Raw genomic sequence first — 19,433 nt, 5'->3', positions numbered from 1 at the left:
AGGGATCAGACCAAGAGTCTGTCCTCAAAGCACATCGTTGAGTGTCAGCATGACTACTGTAAGACAGAGCAGTGCGTGTTTCTATTCAACGTTGTAAGAGTACTATAAGTGCTGAGGGAACAGAGGAGAGGTGAGGTTTACGTTTTATTCTCCTAGATAGGTGAGCTCCTGAAAGAAACAGCATTTGATATGGGTCTTTGAAGACATTTGGAAATGAGGGGAGGAAAATAAGGGCAGTCTTTGAGAAGTGAGATTGGGAGAATATTTGCAAGCCTTTGGCTTTCTGGTGGAATATACAAAGCTTGTGAAATTTAAACACACTTATGAAACCCGTATAGGGTTTTCATTATCACTGGCTCCTAATGACCTGTAATCATGTGACAACTTTTAGTAAAACAAACAATAATCTTATGACATTGCGGTTTACTGGAGGGTAATTGCTAATCATTCTCTTCCTGCTAGCACATTAGCTGGTTAGGTTCTTGGCAGTGATACAATTTAAACAACCATTTCCCAAGTAGTACATTCAATGGCTTAAATGAGTTAATGCAATCTCCAGTAAAGACATTACTATGAATATGTCTTAAGAAAACAATAAAAAGTGTAAATAAATATTTAAGTGTGAAGATAATCATATTGGTTTGGTGCAAAAGTAATTGTGGTTTTGCACCAGCCGAATAGGATTATTTACATGAAACACTGAAAAATATACCCATGTTTAAAGTAGAGGGATTGCTAAATAAATTATGACACTGCAGTGAAATAAAATTCAGGTCCTAAATATTAGTTTTTTGATACATTTTTAATGATATAGGAAATGGTAATGGTCTAATATTTCAGGATAAAAGCCATATACAAAGAGATAGCTTATAAAATTGTATAACATGTGCCCAATTTGGGATCCACTACTTACTTTTAACAAAGGAATTGGCCGGGCGCGGTGGCTCAAGCCTGTAATTCCAGCACTTTGGGAGGCCGAGACGGGCGGATCACGAGGTCAGGAGATCGAGACCATCCTGGCGAACACGGTGAAACCCCGTCTCTACTAAAAATACAAAAAACTAGCCGGGCGAGGTGGCGGGCGCCTGTAGTCCCAGCTACTCCGGAGGCTGAGGCAGGAGAATGGTGTAAACCCGGGAGGCGGAGCTTGCAGTGAGCTGAGATCCGGCCACTGCACTCCAGCCTGGGCGACAGAGCCAGACTCCGTCTCAAAAAAAAAAAAAAAAAAAAAAAAAAAAAACAAAAAAAAACAAAGGAATTTCACCTGAGGGAATAAGTCTCAATAATTTGGGAAATGAGAAAATAAGAATAAGAATTTTGCCAAGGTAATATTTGTTTTCCATATAGGAAAATTTATTTAAAAAATTTATCCTGGGTTCTGGTGACATGGCTGACTGAAATACCACCATCTTATCTTCTTTTTTCACTTCCAACACATATAAATACAAGACAAAATACTGCAACAAAAAATTTAAATTTTAAACTTACGACAAAGTGAGAGAACTCTCTTGGTGCAAAAAACAATGAGGAAATGTGAAGCCAGCTGTGTAACTTCACGAACCGATGCCACACTGGCTCAAGAAGATATGGATCTGGAAGTAGACCCATGAGACTGGTAGCTAGGGATTGAATATCTGTTTTCATTTGAGGACAGGAGGTGTGGGCTTAGACCCTTGTAAGATAGGAAAATAGTTCTGAGAGCTAGAACCCTTAAATGGCTGCACTCTCAGTAAACTAGGACTAGAATCAGTTTGTTTGCCTACTCAGGGAAGTGATCCAAAACATCTTTCTACCTTAGAGAAATCAGAGACCCAGCTTGTGTCTTGTGTGAGTGGAGTTCACATTTATATTTACCCAAGTAGTCCTAGAATTCTCAAGCCAAGAAATAACACAAACATAGGTAACAACCCAGCGCAATTTGTGGAAGCGAATACCAAACCTCTCTGTAGCAACTCTTCTGTAACACAGGTCCCCGCTACCTACCTCCCATTTGCCGCCTGACCAAATCCCTCCTGGAAATATGCTCACAGTGAAAAATACAAACCTGCAAGGAAGAAATGGTCCCAGAAAGGGAGTCAACAGACCAAATGGAGTGAGTAACCCATATATTTGAGATCAGTGAGCTAAAAGATACTATACAAATATGTTTAAAATGATAAAATACATAAAAGGCAGCACCCCATGGCCAGTCAAGCTGACATGTAAAATTTAACTATCACAGTCTTGAACCCAGACTGGTGTGTCAACTCTGCACTCCAGGCTCCTCTACTCAACTTAATCACGGTAGTGACAGGACTCACCAGGAAAGTAGAAGGTGAAGTCTTCTGAAGGGACTGAAGAGAGGGGCTGTTTTTGATGCTGTTACTATCTGGATTCTGACATGAGGAATTACTTGTATTTTCAAAAGAAATGGGCTAAGAGCACATTGACTATAATGGACTTAACAACGTCTTTGAAAGGTGCAGTTTTTAGACTCCCTTATCTAAAAAACCCATACCTGAACAAGGCTGTCTAACCTTTAATTGTTTAGTTTTTAAGACTTAAATAATTGAAATATTTAAGGAAACAAACAACTAAGACCCAACACTTATTGGGCTTTTTTGATTGTGTCATTCCTCAGTGGAGCTTGACCTCATTCCTTTCTCAGATTATACCCTTTTGGGAAAAGTGTATCCTCACAGGTAAGAAAGTGTGCCACCAGGAAACCTCTTTTCCTTTTCCCCACCCACGTCAGTTCCTTGCACTTGACCAGCCTGATGCTTCATCAGGATGAACTGAAAGGAATCTCTGAATGACAAAAAGGGACACGAGAGTAATTCACTTAGAAAACGTCAGGCACAATTAACCCTCCAACAATGACCTGAAAGTAAAACAACAAAATGAAAGTAAAACAACAAAACGAACAAGCAAAAAGAAGTGAGAGTTTTTTGAAAACATTTGTTGGTCATTACAATCTTTTTCACCTAGTAATTTATACGTGCCATTTGTTCACACAGTCAGTTAATAGTGACAATCATTGCTCAGCCACTGGGCATTTACCAGTGAAGAAAACAGACAAAACCCCTGACCTCGTGAAGATTACTCTGTAATTGGCTGGACAGAAAAGAACTAAAATGAATAAGAAAATTATATAGATGTTAAAAGGTGATAAGTGGTATCTAGAGAAATAAAGCAGAGGGAGAATTTGCTATTTTAAATAGACTATTCAAGAAATACCCCACTGAGAAGGTGATATTTCAGCAAAGACCCAAAGGAAGAACTGAGGGAATGAATCACGTGGATATCTGAGCAGAGTATTCCAGGTAGAGGGATCTGCAAGTGTAAAAACTGAGCACAGAATCTATGATGATTTAAAAAAAAAAAGAATATGGAGGACTTATAATAAAATGCAACAGACCCTTGTTCCATCCTTTCTTCTGGCAGCATCACTGCCCAAAGGTGATTGTCTTATTTCTTTTTAATAGTTTTTGGTTTTAGTTCTGTTGGTTACTTCCAGATCCTAATTAATATGCATATATAGCTCCATCTGGATTTATCAGTTTTAAATGTTATCTGTTAACTTCCTGCATCAGATGAGGATTTTGCTAATATCATTCTGCCTCCTCTCCTTATTCCATCCTATATTTGGTAGATATACATGAATTTTAGTCATGACATTAGCTACTATTATAGCTTTAATGCACTCAGACTTCTATTTCTGGTTCCATTGATTTTGTGAGGAAAGAACTGCTGCAATAGGGGAGTGCAGACAGATCCCTGGGGTTGGGCAAAGGTCAGAGGTCTGCATATGGGCACGGAGTCCAGAGCCTTTGAAGAGACACACAGAGTTCAAAGCTACTCAGCATCTGGATCAACCTCTAAGGACAAAGATGATGAAATGTCAGTAACATTGATGAAATGTGAGTACCACTGTTCAAAGTGCAAACTGAGATTAAGAGTGGGAAGTTCAAGTGGGACTGGGGCTGGTGTGGGGGATGCATTCATGGGAATACTAGAGTTTAAGGATAAGAAATTTGAACATCAGGAGAGACCAAGGTACTGGGCTGTCTTCCGTGAGCTGAGAAGGAGTGCTCTCCTCATGGCAAATTCTAGCTCTTGGCTGAGCAGCTTTGAACTCCGGCGTTTTTTTGCCATTAAAAGCAATGGCAAAAACCTCAATTACTTTTGCACCAACCTAATACTTCCTCTGTTCTGCTCTAAATTCCAAGAGGGCTACCCTGTACATCGCGTTTCCCAAGCTTCTTTGCCAACTGGCTTCTGTCTGTGTTTTACCCATGGGGAACCCAGTGGGGAGGTTGGAGAAAAATAGAAAAAGAGAAGTCAGGGCATTCCATTCCCTATTTCTCTGATTCAGAGAGTGTTTTGAGTTTCTATCTTCTGTCCTGTTGCCCTGGCTTCTGGATTTTGATAATATGGTTGTAGCAACCTCCTGCTGTTGCGAATCCCAGAGTTATCTCATTTTCCTTTGTTTGGCCTCTCAACTTTTCCAAAACATTTTTAACTGGTTCTCTAAATTAACTTGCCTCCATGGAACCACCTGGCATGGGCTCCATTTTCCTGTGTGGACCCTGATTAATACATGTTCCAGACACTGAAGATATTTTCCTTTTACTGAAATAAACCCACTGCTTACTAACTAGTAAATAAACATAGTACTACATTTTAGGCAGATTCCTTATGATTATTAATATCTTTTTAAGCCTTAACCTTTATTTTCCTTCCTTTCAGTGATATGTTTTCACACATGATTATTGTCTAGTGCCTCTGACACACTCTAACAATGGTCCCTCAGAAAAGATGTTGGACACTTTCCCTTTGGTAACTGTCAACCCAGATGGAGTAAGGCTAATGGTGATACACACAAAAAGTGTTCTTGAACAAAAGGACAATTGATATGTAAATAAATCATTTGAGCATATGGCATCTACCTAGCTGTTCCTGGAGATAAAATTGGGGAACTTTTGACTAAAATATGAACACTATAATTACAAAAGTCTACCAGGTAACTAGCGAATTAGCAACATAATTCATATCTACTAGGAAGTTCCAGAGGAATCATGGGAATTATGTGTTGGTAAATTATTTTCACAGTAATTCTGGAAGGTACAACATTTCTGGAAGATAATTAGGCAATATATATCCTAAGTCTTCAGTGTGTTTGACTGCATTTTCACTGCTAGAAATTTATCCTATAAAAAAATGGATTTGTGCTTTCCTCATTCCATTTCATTACAGTCTAATTTCTGACTGAAAGAAAAAAATTCACCTATATCTATATCAAAAGAGACTTCATTAAATATATTAAGATATATCTATACAATAGAATAATAGGCAATCATAACAATGATGTGTAAGAATAATAATGATATGGGGAAATGTCTATGATTTATTGATAGGTAAAGAAACAAGTTAGGTGATTTTCTTTTTTTCTATGTGCTTGTCTCTTTTTTAAATAGTCTAGAATAAGTTTATTTTATAGATAGGTAAACAAAAGTGAATATTATAAAACTTGCCTTGAATTCTAGTTTTAAAAGTCAGCAACTGGTGTTTTTTATTTTAACTTGATAATTATGGAATAGAGGACATGTTTTGTGGTAGCAAATCTCATCAGAGTTAAAATACCCAGGGTTTCACTGTACTAGGAAGCAAAGGATAGGGAGAAAAAGTGACTCTATTGCAGATAGATGTTTGCAATTTTGTTAAGCATATATTTTTTTTCAAATCATTTTATTAAAATTTGAAAAACTAGTAACCAAAACAGCATGGTACTGGTACCAAGACAGCTATATAGACCAATGGAACAGAACAGAAGCCTCACAAATAATGTCACACATCTACAACCTTTGACAAACCTGACAAAAACAAACCTTTTTGACAAATCTTTGACAAACCTGACAAAAACAAACAATGGGGAAAAGATTCCCTATTTAATAAATGGTGTTAAAAACTGGCTAGCCATATGCAGAAAACTGAAACTGGACCCCTTCCTTACATCTTATACAAAAATTAACTCAAAATGGATTAAAGACTTAAATGTAAGACCTGAAACCTAAAAACCCTAGAAGAAAACCTAGTTCAGGACATAGGCATGGACAAGACTTCATGACTAAAACACCAAAAGCAATGGCAACAAAAGCCAAAATTGACAAATGGGATCTAATTAAACTAAAGAACTTCTGCAGAGCAAAAGAAACTATCATCAGAGTGAACAGGCAACCTACAGAATGGGAGAAAATTTTTGCAATCTAGTCATCTGACAAAGGGCTAATATCTAGAATCTACAAGGAACTTAAACAAATTTACAAGAAAAAAAAAACCCCATCAAAAAATAAGTGAAGGATATGAACAGACACTTTTCAAAAGAAGACATTTATGCAGTCAACAAACATGAAAAAAAGCTCATCATCACTGGTCGTTAGAGAAATATAAATCAAAATCACAATGAGATACCATCTCAAGCCGATTAGAATGGTGATCATTTAAAAGTCAGGAAACAACAGATGCTGGAGAGAATATGGAGAAATAGGAATGCTTTTACACTGTTGGTGGGAGTGTAAATTAGTTCAAACATTGTGGAAGACAATGTGGTGATTCCTCAAGGATCTAGAACCAGAAATACCATTTGGCCCAGGAATCCCATTGCTGGGTATATACCCAAAGGATTATAAATCATTCTAATATAAAGACACATGCACATGTATGTTTATTGCAGCACTTGGAACCAACTCAAATGCCCACCAATGATAGACTGGATAAAGAAAGTTTGCACATATACACCATGGAATACTGTGCAACCATAAAAAAAGATGAGTTCATGTCCTTTGCAGGGACATGGATGAAGCTAGAAACCATCATTCTCAGCATATTAACACCAAACCTCATTCTCAGCATATTAACAGAAAACCAAACACTGCATGTTCTCACTCATAAGTGAGAGTTGAACAATGAGAACACATGGACACAGGGATGGGAACATCATACACCAAGGCCTGTTGGGGGATGGGGACCTAGAGGAGGGATAGCATTAGGAGAAATACCTAATGTAGATGATGGGTTGATGAGTGCAGCAAACCACCATAGCACATGTATACCTATGTAACAAAGCTGCACATTTTACACATGTATCCCAGAACTTAAAGTGTAATAAAAAAATTTTGGAAAACTACATATTACTCTCATAAACCACTGTTATTGACATTTTCTTGAAATGTTTCCCAGTCCTTTCTTTGACAGCATGAAAGTTATAATGTACCTTTGAATTGTGTCTCTTCATTTACTACTATATTGTGAGCATTTCTGTGATCATTGGGACTATCACAGCATAATGACTGCAGAGTATTCCAGCAAGGGGGACAGTCACAGAGTGCTAATTTTTTTTTTTTTTTTTTGAAACGGAGTCTCGCTCTGTCTCCCAGGCTGGAGTGCAGGGGCCGGATCTCAGCTCACTGCAAGCTCCGCCTCCCGGGTTCACGCCATTCTCCAGCCTCAGCCTCCCGAGTAGCTGGGACTACAGGCGCGTGGTGGGACTCTCTCATGGGTCAGCGCTATGATGAGACAGCACATTCCTTAGTGACCTGGAAGAGGCCTCACTTCTGGTTTCCCCTGGCTGTGTAGTGATGTTTGAATAATAAGCTAAAGGTGACCCGTTGAGGAGGTGTCTTGCAAACTGTGTGTTGTGAGACAAGGTGGGAGCACAGTGGGTTGGTATCAGCTTGGATGTGAGGTTCTGTGCTCGATGTGTGTTCAGTGACCCAAAGAAATTTGCCATATGATCAACATTCCAGGAGAGACGCTGCCATTTCTTCCCTCTGCCTGGATTACCGTTGCTCCCTCTTTCTGCTTGAGAATTCATCCTTTAACTCCCAGATGGCTAGAGTCATGCTCCTCTGCCCTGTGCACCTGTGAATACACTTTCCTGTTATTCAGGGGCTGAACTCTCTTCCCCGTCTCCTGATTAATATGTTGAAGCTCTAGCCCTCCGTACCTCAGAATATGACCATACTTGGAGATAAGGCCTTTAAACAGTTAAATTCATTAGAAGAATTAGAAGAGTTGCTTTAGAATCAGGTTGTTAGGATGGGCCCTAATGCAATATGACTGGTGCACTTATAAGACGAGGGGATTAGAATACAGACCCACACAGCCAAAGGATGACCATGTGAGCACACAACTGGAAGGCAGCCATTCTCAAGCCAAGAAGAGAGGGTTTAGAAGAAGCCAAACCAACCAAAACCTTGATCTTGGACTTCTAGCCTCCAGAATTATGAGAAAATACATTTCTGTTGGTTCTTTAAGCCACTCAGTCTGTGGTATTTTGTTATGGCAGCCCTAGCAAGCAAATCCACGGATGGGAGAGAGGACTAATAAATGGGCCAGGTAGGGGCATTTGTGGCAGCAGAGTAGCACTTAATTCTTGGCCTCCCTCCCTGACCTCCTTACTTCATTTCTAAAATGGAACATTTGGATAAGATGACTCATCTGCAAGGCCCCTTTCAGCATTGACATTCTAAGCTTCTGTACATCATTTGATTTTCTGTTAGTTATTTCTTATGCAGGTTAAAGCAGCACCCTCTCAATAGATTTGGCTCCCTTGTGATCTGTTCTCATGCAGTCAGAGTGTTTGCACAAATCTGATTGTATCACATTAACATTCTGCAAGGGCTGCCCATCTCCTTCAGTGTGAAGTCTGATCACCTCAGCATGGCCCGCAGGGCCCTTCCTTACCTGGCCCATGCCCCCAGACCTCTCTTCTCCATCCCATCCCAACCTGCCCTCCAGCCATGCTCAACTGTGAGGAACTCGTAGTTCCTCAGCATACAATAATCTCTCCCACTCTGTGTCTTTGCATGTACCACATTTCCTGCCTAGCATGTTCTCCCCTCTCCTCCATCTTGGTTAGTTCTACTCACTTTTAAGAACTGGCTCAGGCACTTTCTTCTTGGAAGCCTACCTGCCCCATCTTTCTTCTCTTCCCTCCTCAATCCATTTGGATTAAGCAGCTTTGGATCCCCTTAGCTCCATCATAGCCTTGCTCACACTATTGGATAAAGCGGGGGCTCCAGTATTTGGTGCACACATAAGTACCCTTTGAAAAGAACGCTGATTATAGCAAGAAATAGGTCATATTGGAGTCTCTAAATTGGAAGGGTTGGCATGCTTGTCAGAAATTTGGCCGAAAATCAAGTCTTAAAGAATACACGAGTCAGAGGGCAATGTGAGGCAGTGAGTCAGAAAATACGCAGACAGCAGACTTTCTATCAATTTGCCAAACATTTATTGAGCATTGTTAGAAGCATGGCTTAGTGCTAGGAAGAAATTGGGACTTAACACTGATATGCCACTATTCAGAGGAACAGCAGCAAGTTAGAAATGGCCTGATCACCCCCACCCCCTTGGGAAGCAAGGGGCCAGGTAGAGAAGGGCCAGGTGGGGGAAGATCAGCCTCCCAGGTGTGTGTCCATGGAATTGAGACTCTGGAAGAAGTGCTACTTACCTGGAGCTTCCAGTGTTCTGAATTTAAGGTTTGCACCAAGACAAGGAAGAGATCTGCAGCAGATATTAAGAGAGAGAGCATGCAGCCTCGGGGTTAAAGAAAGGGGGTGGTTGGGCAAGTACAACTCAGGAGACCCAAGTTGAATTCCTGCATCTGCGATTAGTAGTTTTATGACATTGGGCAACTTATTTAATAAACTAATTAATTTTGAACTTCTGTTTTGTCAATCATGAGAAAACTCATGTGTACCTTGCCTACTTCTCAAGATTTTTGTATCAAATGAGAAAATGTCTATGAAAGAGCTCTGCAAACTACGAAACACAAGTAAAACGCTATGAATGAGGGGTCCATTCTGCTAAGGGGCAGGCACTGGGGCCGTGGCCTTTCTGGGCCTGAAGGGGCAGGCAGAGAAGGGGTTGCTCTTGGTTAGAGGGAATACGTGGGCAGATCCTGGCAATGGGCACTGGCAACAAAACTAGGGTTGCTGGCATTTGTGAGCGCCCATGTCAAGAATGACATAATTGGGGCTGGGAAAAGTCCAGGGGAGAGCTATGTGCTGAAGGGAAAGGAGCATGTTCCGGGAGGGATTACACTGATGGGACAAGAATTCCCCCTCATAGAAAGAAAAAGTTTGAGACTCCATGAATGAATTCAAGAGAAGTGTTAGGTCGGCAATGGTAAAATAGAATGAAACAGTAAAGAAGTAAAGTTCAGGAGGGATTTAGATGTTCGTGGTTGATAAAATCGAAATGGATTATTGAGCAGCTTGGAGGACATCTAGGGTAAATTACCACCATGCAATCTCCATTATGAAGGATTCCCAGGCTTTTTCAAAATAGTCTTTGTTACCTCTTGTGAGCCTAGGGTTGGATAGCTGCTAAGTCTGATGTCTATTTTTCAAATTCTCTTCACTAACAGGAGTTTTCTGCAATGCTTAGTGCATCTGTAATTTCTACTGTAATAACTATAATTCCTGCTATGTGGGAAGCTCTGTGAGGACAGAGATTAGGCTGGTATTATTCACAGCTGTACCCCAGTGCCTGGCATGGCTCCTGGCATATATTGGTAACTAGTCGGTATTGCAAATTGAATGCTGTTTTCCCAAGAATGGCTATTGGGATCCTTCTTGTCCAGAGGAGCTGCCCCTTGGGGACTCTGGCAGCCAGGGCTGGCAGAAGAATTCTAACATTTCCAATGGAGATGTTGGGGCTGGAGTCTGGCTCCATGAGGTTTGCCTTGAACCATCCACACTGCACACTCAGCGGGTCTGCCTTGTCGCCCTATGTCTGACTCTCATTGTTCTCAGGTCCTGCTTTCTTCTGCCCTGTTTGTGGTATTGGAACTTCTGTTTTCTCTTTATGGGCACCAGTCTCTTTTCCTGCTCAGGCTGCCATAACAAAATACCATAGACTGGGCACCTCAAAGAGCAGACATTTATTTTCTCACAATTCTAGAGACTAGAAGCCTAAGAATTAGGGTGCCAGGGTGTCAGGTTCTGATGAGGAGCCTCTTCCTGGCTTCTCACTGTTCCCTCGCATGATGGAGCAAGGGAGAGAGGGAGGCAGAGAGTAACCTCCTGGTGTCTGTTCTTATAAAGGTACTCATCCCATCATGAGGGCCTCATTCTCAAGACTTCATCTAAACCTGTCTCACGACTTCATCTAAACCTAAGTAACTTCCAAAGGTCCCATCTCCAAATACCATCTTACAGGAGTTAGGGTGCCAACATATGAATTCTGGGGGGACACAGTCCAGTTCATTTCAACATAGTCCATAAATCTCTAAGTTGATGGCCTGTCTTCTTGGATTCCTTTCTTAGTCATCTGATTTCTTGGATCCAGCCATTTGCAAATGTCTTTCTTGGGAAACCCTAGAGGCTCAAGCCCTAAGCCCAGGTTTGGTGGTGGGTGCTTCTTTCTCCCTGGCCTTGGGACCAGGGGTTTGGGCATTATTCCAAGGGTCCATGGTCCCAGGGGCACCAGGGCGGCAAGGAGAGGAGAATGAGCAGAACCTGAATCAGTCCCTTCTCCTTGCCTGAAGAAGGAGCTATCCCAAGGACAGATGCTCACTTGATGAGAGTGGGGGGCTTCTAGAGGACCGATATCTATCCTGGATCAAGCTCTGTCTTTCCAGCAGTGTAACCACAGCCATGTGTACAGCCTTCCCCTCCCACACAGCCACCAGCCCAATTTGTCTGAGTCCCTACAAGAGCTAGAAGTCATTGTGGGCCTGTGGGCCACCACTGTTTCGGGGAGGCTGTGAAAAGAGGTTCTTAGTGCCCTCATCAATAGGGCCAAGAGGTTGGTAATTGTTTGTTCCTGCAAGGAGCCCCATATATGAAAGCTGTCATGGGCTCCTGGCCAACATGCCCCCACACAAGCCTGCCCCTGGCAGAATGCAGGCAAGGCCCAGTCTTAGGCAGAGCCTCTTGGGGTCCAATTGCTCCAGGATAGCTGGGCCTGGCCCATGGTTTGTGACTTGGCCTGGAGCTAAGCCATCCCCTGCTGGTTCCACAAGGGCCTGGCTGGGATGAGCTGTCATGGACCCCCAGGTTTCTGGTGGGAAAGGAGGTTGGCCACTGTCTGTATTTACTCATTGGTTCTCAAATCAACACTGTCCTCACTAGGGCCCTACGCAGCCTCAGCCGAGGCCTGGTACTCTGGCTGCTTGCCTGAGTTCCTGCAGCACTAGGAAAACTTCATGGTCCTGGGCTTCAAGAAGTTTTGTGTCTAAGGTATCTGAGTAGGAGAAGAAGACTACCAGACAAGGTTGATGGCAGCCCAGCAGTGCCTGTGACCTCTGCCTGGTAGCCGCATATTTGATTGCTTGATGAGGAAAGGTCTCCCCAACTCCAGAATCGGAAAGAGAGCAATTATAATAATAAAATAATAAAAGATGAACATTTTTCAAGTATTTCCCATCTGTGCCAAAAAAGGGCATCTTGTACTTGATACTTGACTAAAGTCACCGGTATTGGCCTCCGTTTTATAGGCAAGAAAACTGAAGCACAGCTGTGGATAAGTAACTTGCCAGGGGCCACGCAGCTGAGTGAGAGGCAGGGCTGGAATTTGAACAGAGGCAGCCCATGCTCTTCCCCACCGTGCTACCCATCCTGGTCAGAACGCTACCCTGGCTCTGCTCCTCAAATCCTCATACTCTTTCCTCCTTATTGGAATGAATTATCCTGGGAAATCTTGGATATAACCACCTTCAAAGAAACTCAGAATGGTGTGCATTCGGGCAGGCCGAGACTGAGTTCCTGGTGTACATCTTTTCCCTGTGGATGCTCCAGAGTGTCCCAAGGTTCTGGAATGTCAGGCTGTGGGCTGTGTGGTAGCTTCTGTGGCATCTCACACTTCCCCACTGTGCAGCTAGACTGGTTCAGGGATGGTAAGTGCACCTTGCCCCAGCCAGGCGCGAGCATCTGGGATGTCAAAGGCACCTGTTCCCAGTCTGGATGCAAACATTTTAAAATGCTACTTATCTTCAGATTTCTGATCAGAAAGGTTCTATATTCTTGCCAGTAGAATGTGAGAGCATCTCTTCCTAAATACTTTGCTAATACAGAATGTTATTTGAAAAACATAACTATTAAAAAATATTTCGTTATTATTTTGACTTGCATTTCATTATTATTAGTGAGGTTAAGCATTTCTCATGTTTATTAACTGTAACATTTCTACTTTTTGTGCATTAGCTATTTTATGTCCTTTAATATTTACATTGTTAGTGTGTTTCTTACTGATTCATAGAAGTTCTTTATGTATCAAGAATATTGTTTCAGGGCTAGGCACAGTGGCTCATGCCTGTAATCCCAGCACATTGGGAGGCTGTGGTGGGAGGATTGTTTAAGCCCAGGAGTTGGAAACCAGCTTGGGCAACACAGCCAAGGCCTTGTCTTCTGAAAGAAAAAAAAAAAAAGAATATTGTTTCAGACCAGAATGAAGAGTTAGCAAAATTCAAAAAAATTTTAAAAATTGTTTTTTCAAATACTTTTCCAGCTTGTGATTTAGTTTTGTTAATGACATTATTTTGAAGTATAGTAATTAAAAAATTGAATGGAAACAAATATATTCATTATAATTTTTAAATTTAATTTTTAAATTTATAATGACACAGTTTTACATATTTATGGAGTATGATGTTTCAATGCATGTATACATAATATAATGATTAAATCAGGGTAGGTAGTTACCATATCTATCATTTTAGACATTTATCTTTTTTTGTGGTGACAATACTCAAAATATGTTCTTCTAGCTATCTTGAAATATATACTGCATTGTTATTTGCTATTGTCATCTTGATGTATAATAGAACCCCAAAAATGTATTCTTTCTAACTATAACTTTGTACCCATTGACCAGCCTCCCCCATTATCCCCCTCTCTTTCCTTCCCCCAGCCTCTGGTAACTACTATCCTACCTTTTACTTTTAAGGAATCAGCTTTTTAAGATTTCACATATGAGTGAAATCATGCAGTTTTTGTTTTTCTGTGCCTGGCTTATTTTACTTAACATAATGGCCTTTAGGTTCATCCATGTTGCCACAAATGACAGGATTTCACCCTTTCTTATGGCTAAATAATATCCCATTATATGTATACATACACCACATTTTCTGTATCCATTCATCTGTAGATAAGCTTTTAGGTTTATTTCATATCTTCACTTTTGGGAATAACATTGGAATAAACATGGGTGTGCAGAAGTTATTTTAATATACTGATTTCATTTCCCTTGGAAATATACTGAGTAATAGAATTGCTGGATGTATGGTAGTTCTATTTTTAATTTTTTGGGTAATCTCCACACTTTTTTCCATAATAGTTGCACTAATTTTCATTTCTACCAACAGGGTGTAAGAGTTTTCTTTTCTCTGCATCCTTGTCAGTTTTTTTTTCTTTTTTATAATAGCCATTCTAATTGGGGTGAGGTAATGTCTCACGGCAGTTTTAATTTGCATTTCTCTGATGGATTTGTGGTTTTGAGCATATTTTCACATATCTGTTGGCCATTTGTATGTTTTCTTTTGAGAAATATATATTCAGGTCTTTTGCTCATTTTTAAATGAGATTATTTGTTTTGTTTTTTTTTTTTGCTATTGAGTTGCTCAAGTTCCTTATATATTCTGAATATTAACCCCTTGTCAGATGCATAGTTTGCAAATACTTTCTCTCATTCTGTAGGTTGTCTCTTCACTTTATTGTTTCATTTGCTGTGCAGAAACTCTTTAGTTTGATGTGATCTTATTTGTCTATTTTTGCTTTTCTTGCCTGTGCTTTTGAGGTCTTATTAGAAAAAAACTCTTGCCCAGTCTAATTTCATGAACTGTTTCCCCTATGTTTTCTTCTAGTAGTTTCATAATTTTGGATCTTATATCTAAGTCTTTATATTTTTTCCCATTGTTATGTTTAGAAAATCATTTCCCATCCAGCAATATGGCATAATCACCTATGTTTTAAAAGTTTGAATTCTACATCTTTTTATAATCCATATAGAATTTATCTGTGCATGAGGTGAGGCTCAAAGCTGACTTTTCCCCAAATAGTTAATTTCTAAACTGCCATGTATTTGATAATTCATGTTTCCCACTTGTTTGTGATGCTTTCTTTATTATATATTAAATATTTTAGATCTTGGTGTACATTGCTGGATTATTTACTCTGTTTAATTGATCTGTGATAATTTCTGTGCTAAGACCACGTTAACTTATGTCAGCTTTATAATACGTTTTCATTGCTAACAGGGTAGAACCTTCTCTGAACACTTCTAATTTTAAAATTTTGAAGCTGATTTTCCCTGTTGATTCTTTTATATATGCTTAAACTTTATTTGGCCAAAATAAAAAAAAAAATCCAACTGAATTTTGCTTGCATATGGGGGAAGAATTGACTTTTTAAAAAGCTAACCAGAAATAGTGTGCATCTTTTAAAAATAAAACATTCTATATATCTCTCAATAATATTTTTTATTTAGGTATTTTTGAATGAGTAAATGAAGCAATACTTTGGCTTCCTGAAGTGATGGAGTGTGGAAACAAAGTTTCATTGAGTATAACAAAAGACTTGGTGAATGAGTCCTTGGAGGTCTTGGGTTGTATCTCACTTTCTTCTCTAAGCACTTTTCCAAAATTACCTGACTGATCCATACCTTACTTGTTTCTCTGCTTGTGACTCCCAAGATTACCAACTTTGCTGCTTATATCACCAATATAGCTTTTCCTCAGACCTTTAGTTCTTTGAATGTTGTCATCTTTTCCAATCCCAATGCAGAATACTCTCTTGGCTGTGCTTTCAGCTCTTAGATCTGGTTATACCTTCATGGAGTATCTTGGGTAATGTTTTTCCAGGCTTAACCAGGCCCCTGGAAACATCCCACCTGTATTCTGTCCTATATATGCTCACTCGCTGTGTCCCAAACTCATGGGTTATACCTGAACAAACAAGTACAAGTACAAGTCAATCAAACAAGGATGCAAATGACCTTGTAGCCTTTATACCTTTTGGAATAAAACTTCTCTATCAGTACCTGCATGTCCTACCTTCTTCCAGTAGGAGGTGCTGGTGCCCTCATTTGTAGACAGTTTATCACTTACTTGGCTCAGTGTGGAATCAATATTCCTGCCATAAACCTGTAATATACCTGGGCACCTGAATGTGCACAGAGACAAACAATTCTCCCTATGTTCTTCTCTAGTTCATTGACTAGCTTTCCAGCTCCCTTCTGACATTGGAGTTAGAAAAGGATAATAAAGGTGTCTATTGTTAATAACATGTATTGAGTTTCAAATGTATAACAGATGTCTCATGTCACAAGCCAGAGACATTTATTTATCTGATATGGTTTGGCTGTGTCCCCATCCAAATTTCATCTTGCATTGTAGGTCCCATAATTTCCATGTGTCATGGGAGGGACCCGGTGGGAGGCAATTGAATTGTGGGGGCGGGTCTTTCCCACGCTGTTCTTGTGACAATGAATAAGTCTCTCGAGATCCGTTGTGTGTGTGTGTGTGTGTGTGTGTGTGTGTGTGTGTTTTTCCCAACAAAGTCTAGCTCTTTTGCCCAGGCTGGGGTGCAATGGTGCGATCTCTGTTCACTGCCTGCAACCTCTACCTCCTGGGCAAAAGCAATTCTGCTGCCCCAGCCTCCCGAGTAGCTAGGGTTACAGGCACCCACTACCACACTCAGCTAATTTTTGTATTTTTAGTAGAGAGGGGGTTTCACCATGTTGGCCAAGCTGGTTTCGAACTCCTGACCTCTAATGATCCACCTGCCTGGACCTCCCAGAGTTCTGGGATTACACGTGTGAGCCACCTTGCCCAGCCCTGATGGTTTTATAAAGGGGTGTTCCCCTGCACGTACTCTCTTGCCTGCTGTTATGTTAAATGTGACTTTGCTCCTCCTTCACCTTCTACTGTGATTATGAGGCCTCTCCAGCCCTGTGGAACTGTGGGTCAATTACACCTTTTTTCTTTATAATTTCCCAGTCTCTGGTATGTCTTTATTAGCGGTGTGAGAACTAACTAATACATCATCCAACCAAACAATAATACTGATCACTTTGTGAGAGATAAAGATGAGGAAGAGATGGTTCTTATGTACAAGTAATTTATTGTTCATGTAGGAGACAAACAATTTTGTAAGAAACTATAAGATAAGGTAGAGAAAGCAAAATTCTATAAGAAGTAAGAGTGCTATGGGGGTTCAGATTACTTCCAATTAGGGTGATTTAAGACAGTTTTATGAAGGAGGCAACAGGTGAATTGAACCTTCAGGGCTGACTATTCAGGAGACAAGGATTCAGGAAAGCACCAAGCTTGTAGGAGGAACAAGGCATGGTTTGATCTGAGTAGGGTGAAGGAAGAATGAAGGAAAATGGGAAAGAAGCTTAGGCATGGCAGTTTGACCACACAGGGCAAAGCTCTAAACAAAAGCCTCAGTTGTTTGGTTTAACTTTTGCTATAAACATGTGATATCACATAAATGTTTTTACTTTAGCCAGAAGTTCTCAGGAGGCCAGAACAGTGGATCAAATCTATATCTTTCTGGAAAAGACATTTCAAGGAAACACAGCTCTATACTTCTCTGTCAGGAGTAACTGTGAACAGCAAGTACCAGATATGTCATCTTAGCTGCTCGGACACAAATAAGCAAAGAGAAGATGAAAATTCTGGCCAAACCCACCAAATAAAAGAGTGTGTGTATGTGGGAGAAATAAGCTACAGTGATCTGTGATTGGTTCACTAGTATAGGATGGCCTGATTGGATGAAAGTTCAGTGGCTGTGGAGTGGCACGAGGATGGAGACCAGGGTCATTGACCAACTAGCAGCATAGTCTTAATTAAATATTAATATTACATTGAGAAACAGTGGCTAATGGCAGTCATTGTATTGACTTTGCCCAGATGGTTTCTGCAAACACAAAAATTAGACTGGTCTGAAGGACTCTATTAAACATTTTTGTACTTTGAAGTTCCAATTTGATCTTAAATTCTCTGGGGCAAATGGCAAGATTGGGTAGAAGTAACGCAAAAATTCCAAGGAACAAAAGTGTAATGGAAATGGAGAAACTAGCCTAGACTTGGTGAGTAGGCTGGACCATGTACATAAGTGTTGATTAAAACGATTTATCAAATCAGGAGAGAAATGCTAGGAAGTATGAGAAAGTGCCAGAAAGATAGGAGGGACTTTCCAATTTCTGTGCTCACAATTACTCAGGTTATATGAGACATACAAATATAAAAAGTAATACATTGTTCTTTATGATCCTAACAAAGTGTTATAAGAAGGAGGCTGATGAACAGGAAATGTTCACTTAGTCATCCATTGCCCCATTTTATCCCTGGGAACTAGAGAAGCAAGCTAATCTTTCTTTCATATATGTTCACTTGTTTTTGTTTTTGCTTTAACAGATGAAAAGTCATAGAATATTAAAAGTAGATCTTTGCTATCAATTTATTCATTCATTAATTTAAATGGGTATTTACTGACTGATGACAATGAACCAAGTGCTGGGTATTCAATGGGATATTCAGATTACCCAAAGGGGCTTACATTACAGTGGGGAGCACAGACTAAAAGCAAGTAAAAAGAAAAATCCATAAATCACATGATTACAAACCCTACTAAGTTATGAAGGAGTCAAACAATGGGCTGAAACAGAAAAAAAGGAGCTCAGAAAGGGAATGGAGGTGCGGAAAGGTGAAGGGTCCTACCCCAGGTCACCACAGTTAGTGGTAAGGGCAGAACCCCCATCTCCTAACTGCTAGGATCTTTTGACTATGTCACGTGTGTTATCTGCTTTGACATGGAATCTTCCCTCTGTTCTTTGGAAATCTGTGTGGATACGGAATGATTTCTTGGCTGGTTTCTAAAAGCAGACGGGAGGGCTGAGTAGGGGGAGAGGAGAGGTTTACAAGCTGGAGGTATGCTACGTGCTGCTACCTGTCTCTAAACAACTCACAGAGACAGGACACAGCAAACTTTTAGAGGGCATTGCCCTGTCCTGGAAAAGACCTATAGTGTGATGTAATTCTTAGCAACAGAACATGTGTGTAGGGGGTGGGGAGGGGCTTGCTGCTTTCTCTCCCACCTCCATGGAAATCATCTGAGATCCCTACTGGTCCCCCTCTTCTTACTGGTTTAGGGAGGGTGGCTTGTCAGCATTTAGATTAGGCAAAGCTAAAATCATAGTGAATAGACGTCTAGTGCAAGGAAGGCATGGTTACAAATAGAGAGGTTGGGTGGATAAAGAGAAATTTCACAGCCTGTAGCATTTTGTGAAAGAACAGACATTGTGTTTTCACCATAACAGGGTGGAGTGGTATTTCTCTAACAATGAGAGTTTCCACTAATGAATATAGTGACTTTGCAAATGGTGATTTAAAAAATACAATGGCTGATCCCAATAGAGTGGGAGCAGAAATAAAAATAAAAAAG

This window comes from Chlorocebus sabaeus, chromosome 9 (assembly GCF_047675955.1).
Source record: "Chlorocebus sabaeus isolate Y175 chromosome 9, mChlSab1.0.hap1, whole genome shotgun sequence".
NCBI lineage: Eukaryota > Metazoa > Chordata > Mammalia > Primates > Cercopithecidae > Chlorocebus > Chlorocebus sabaeus.
This window is presented reverse-complemented; position numbering follows the sequence as displayed.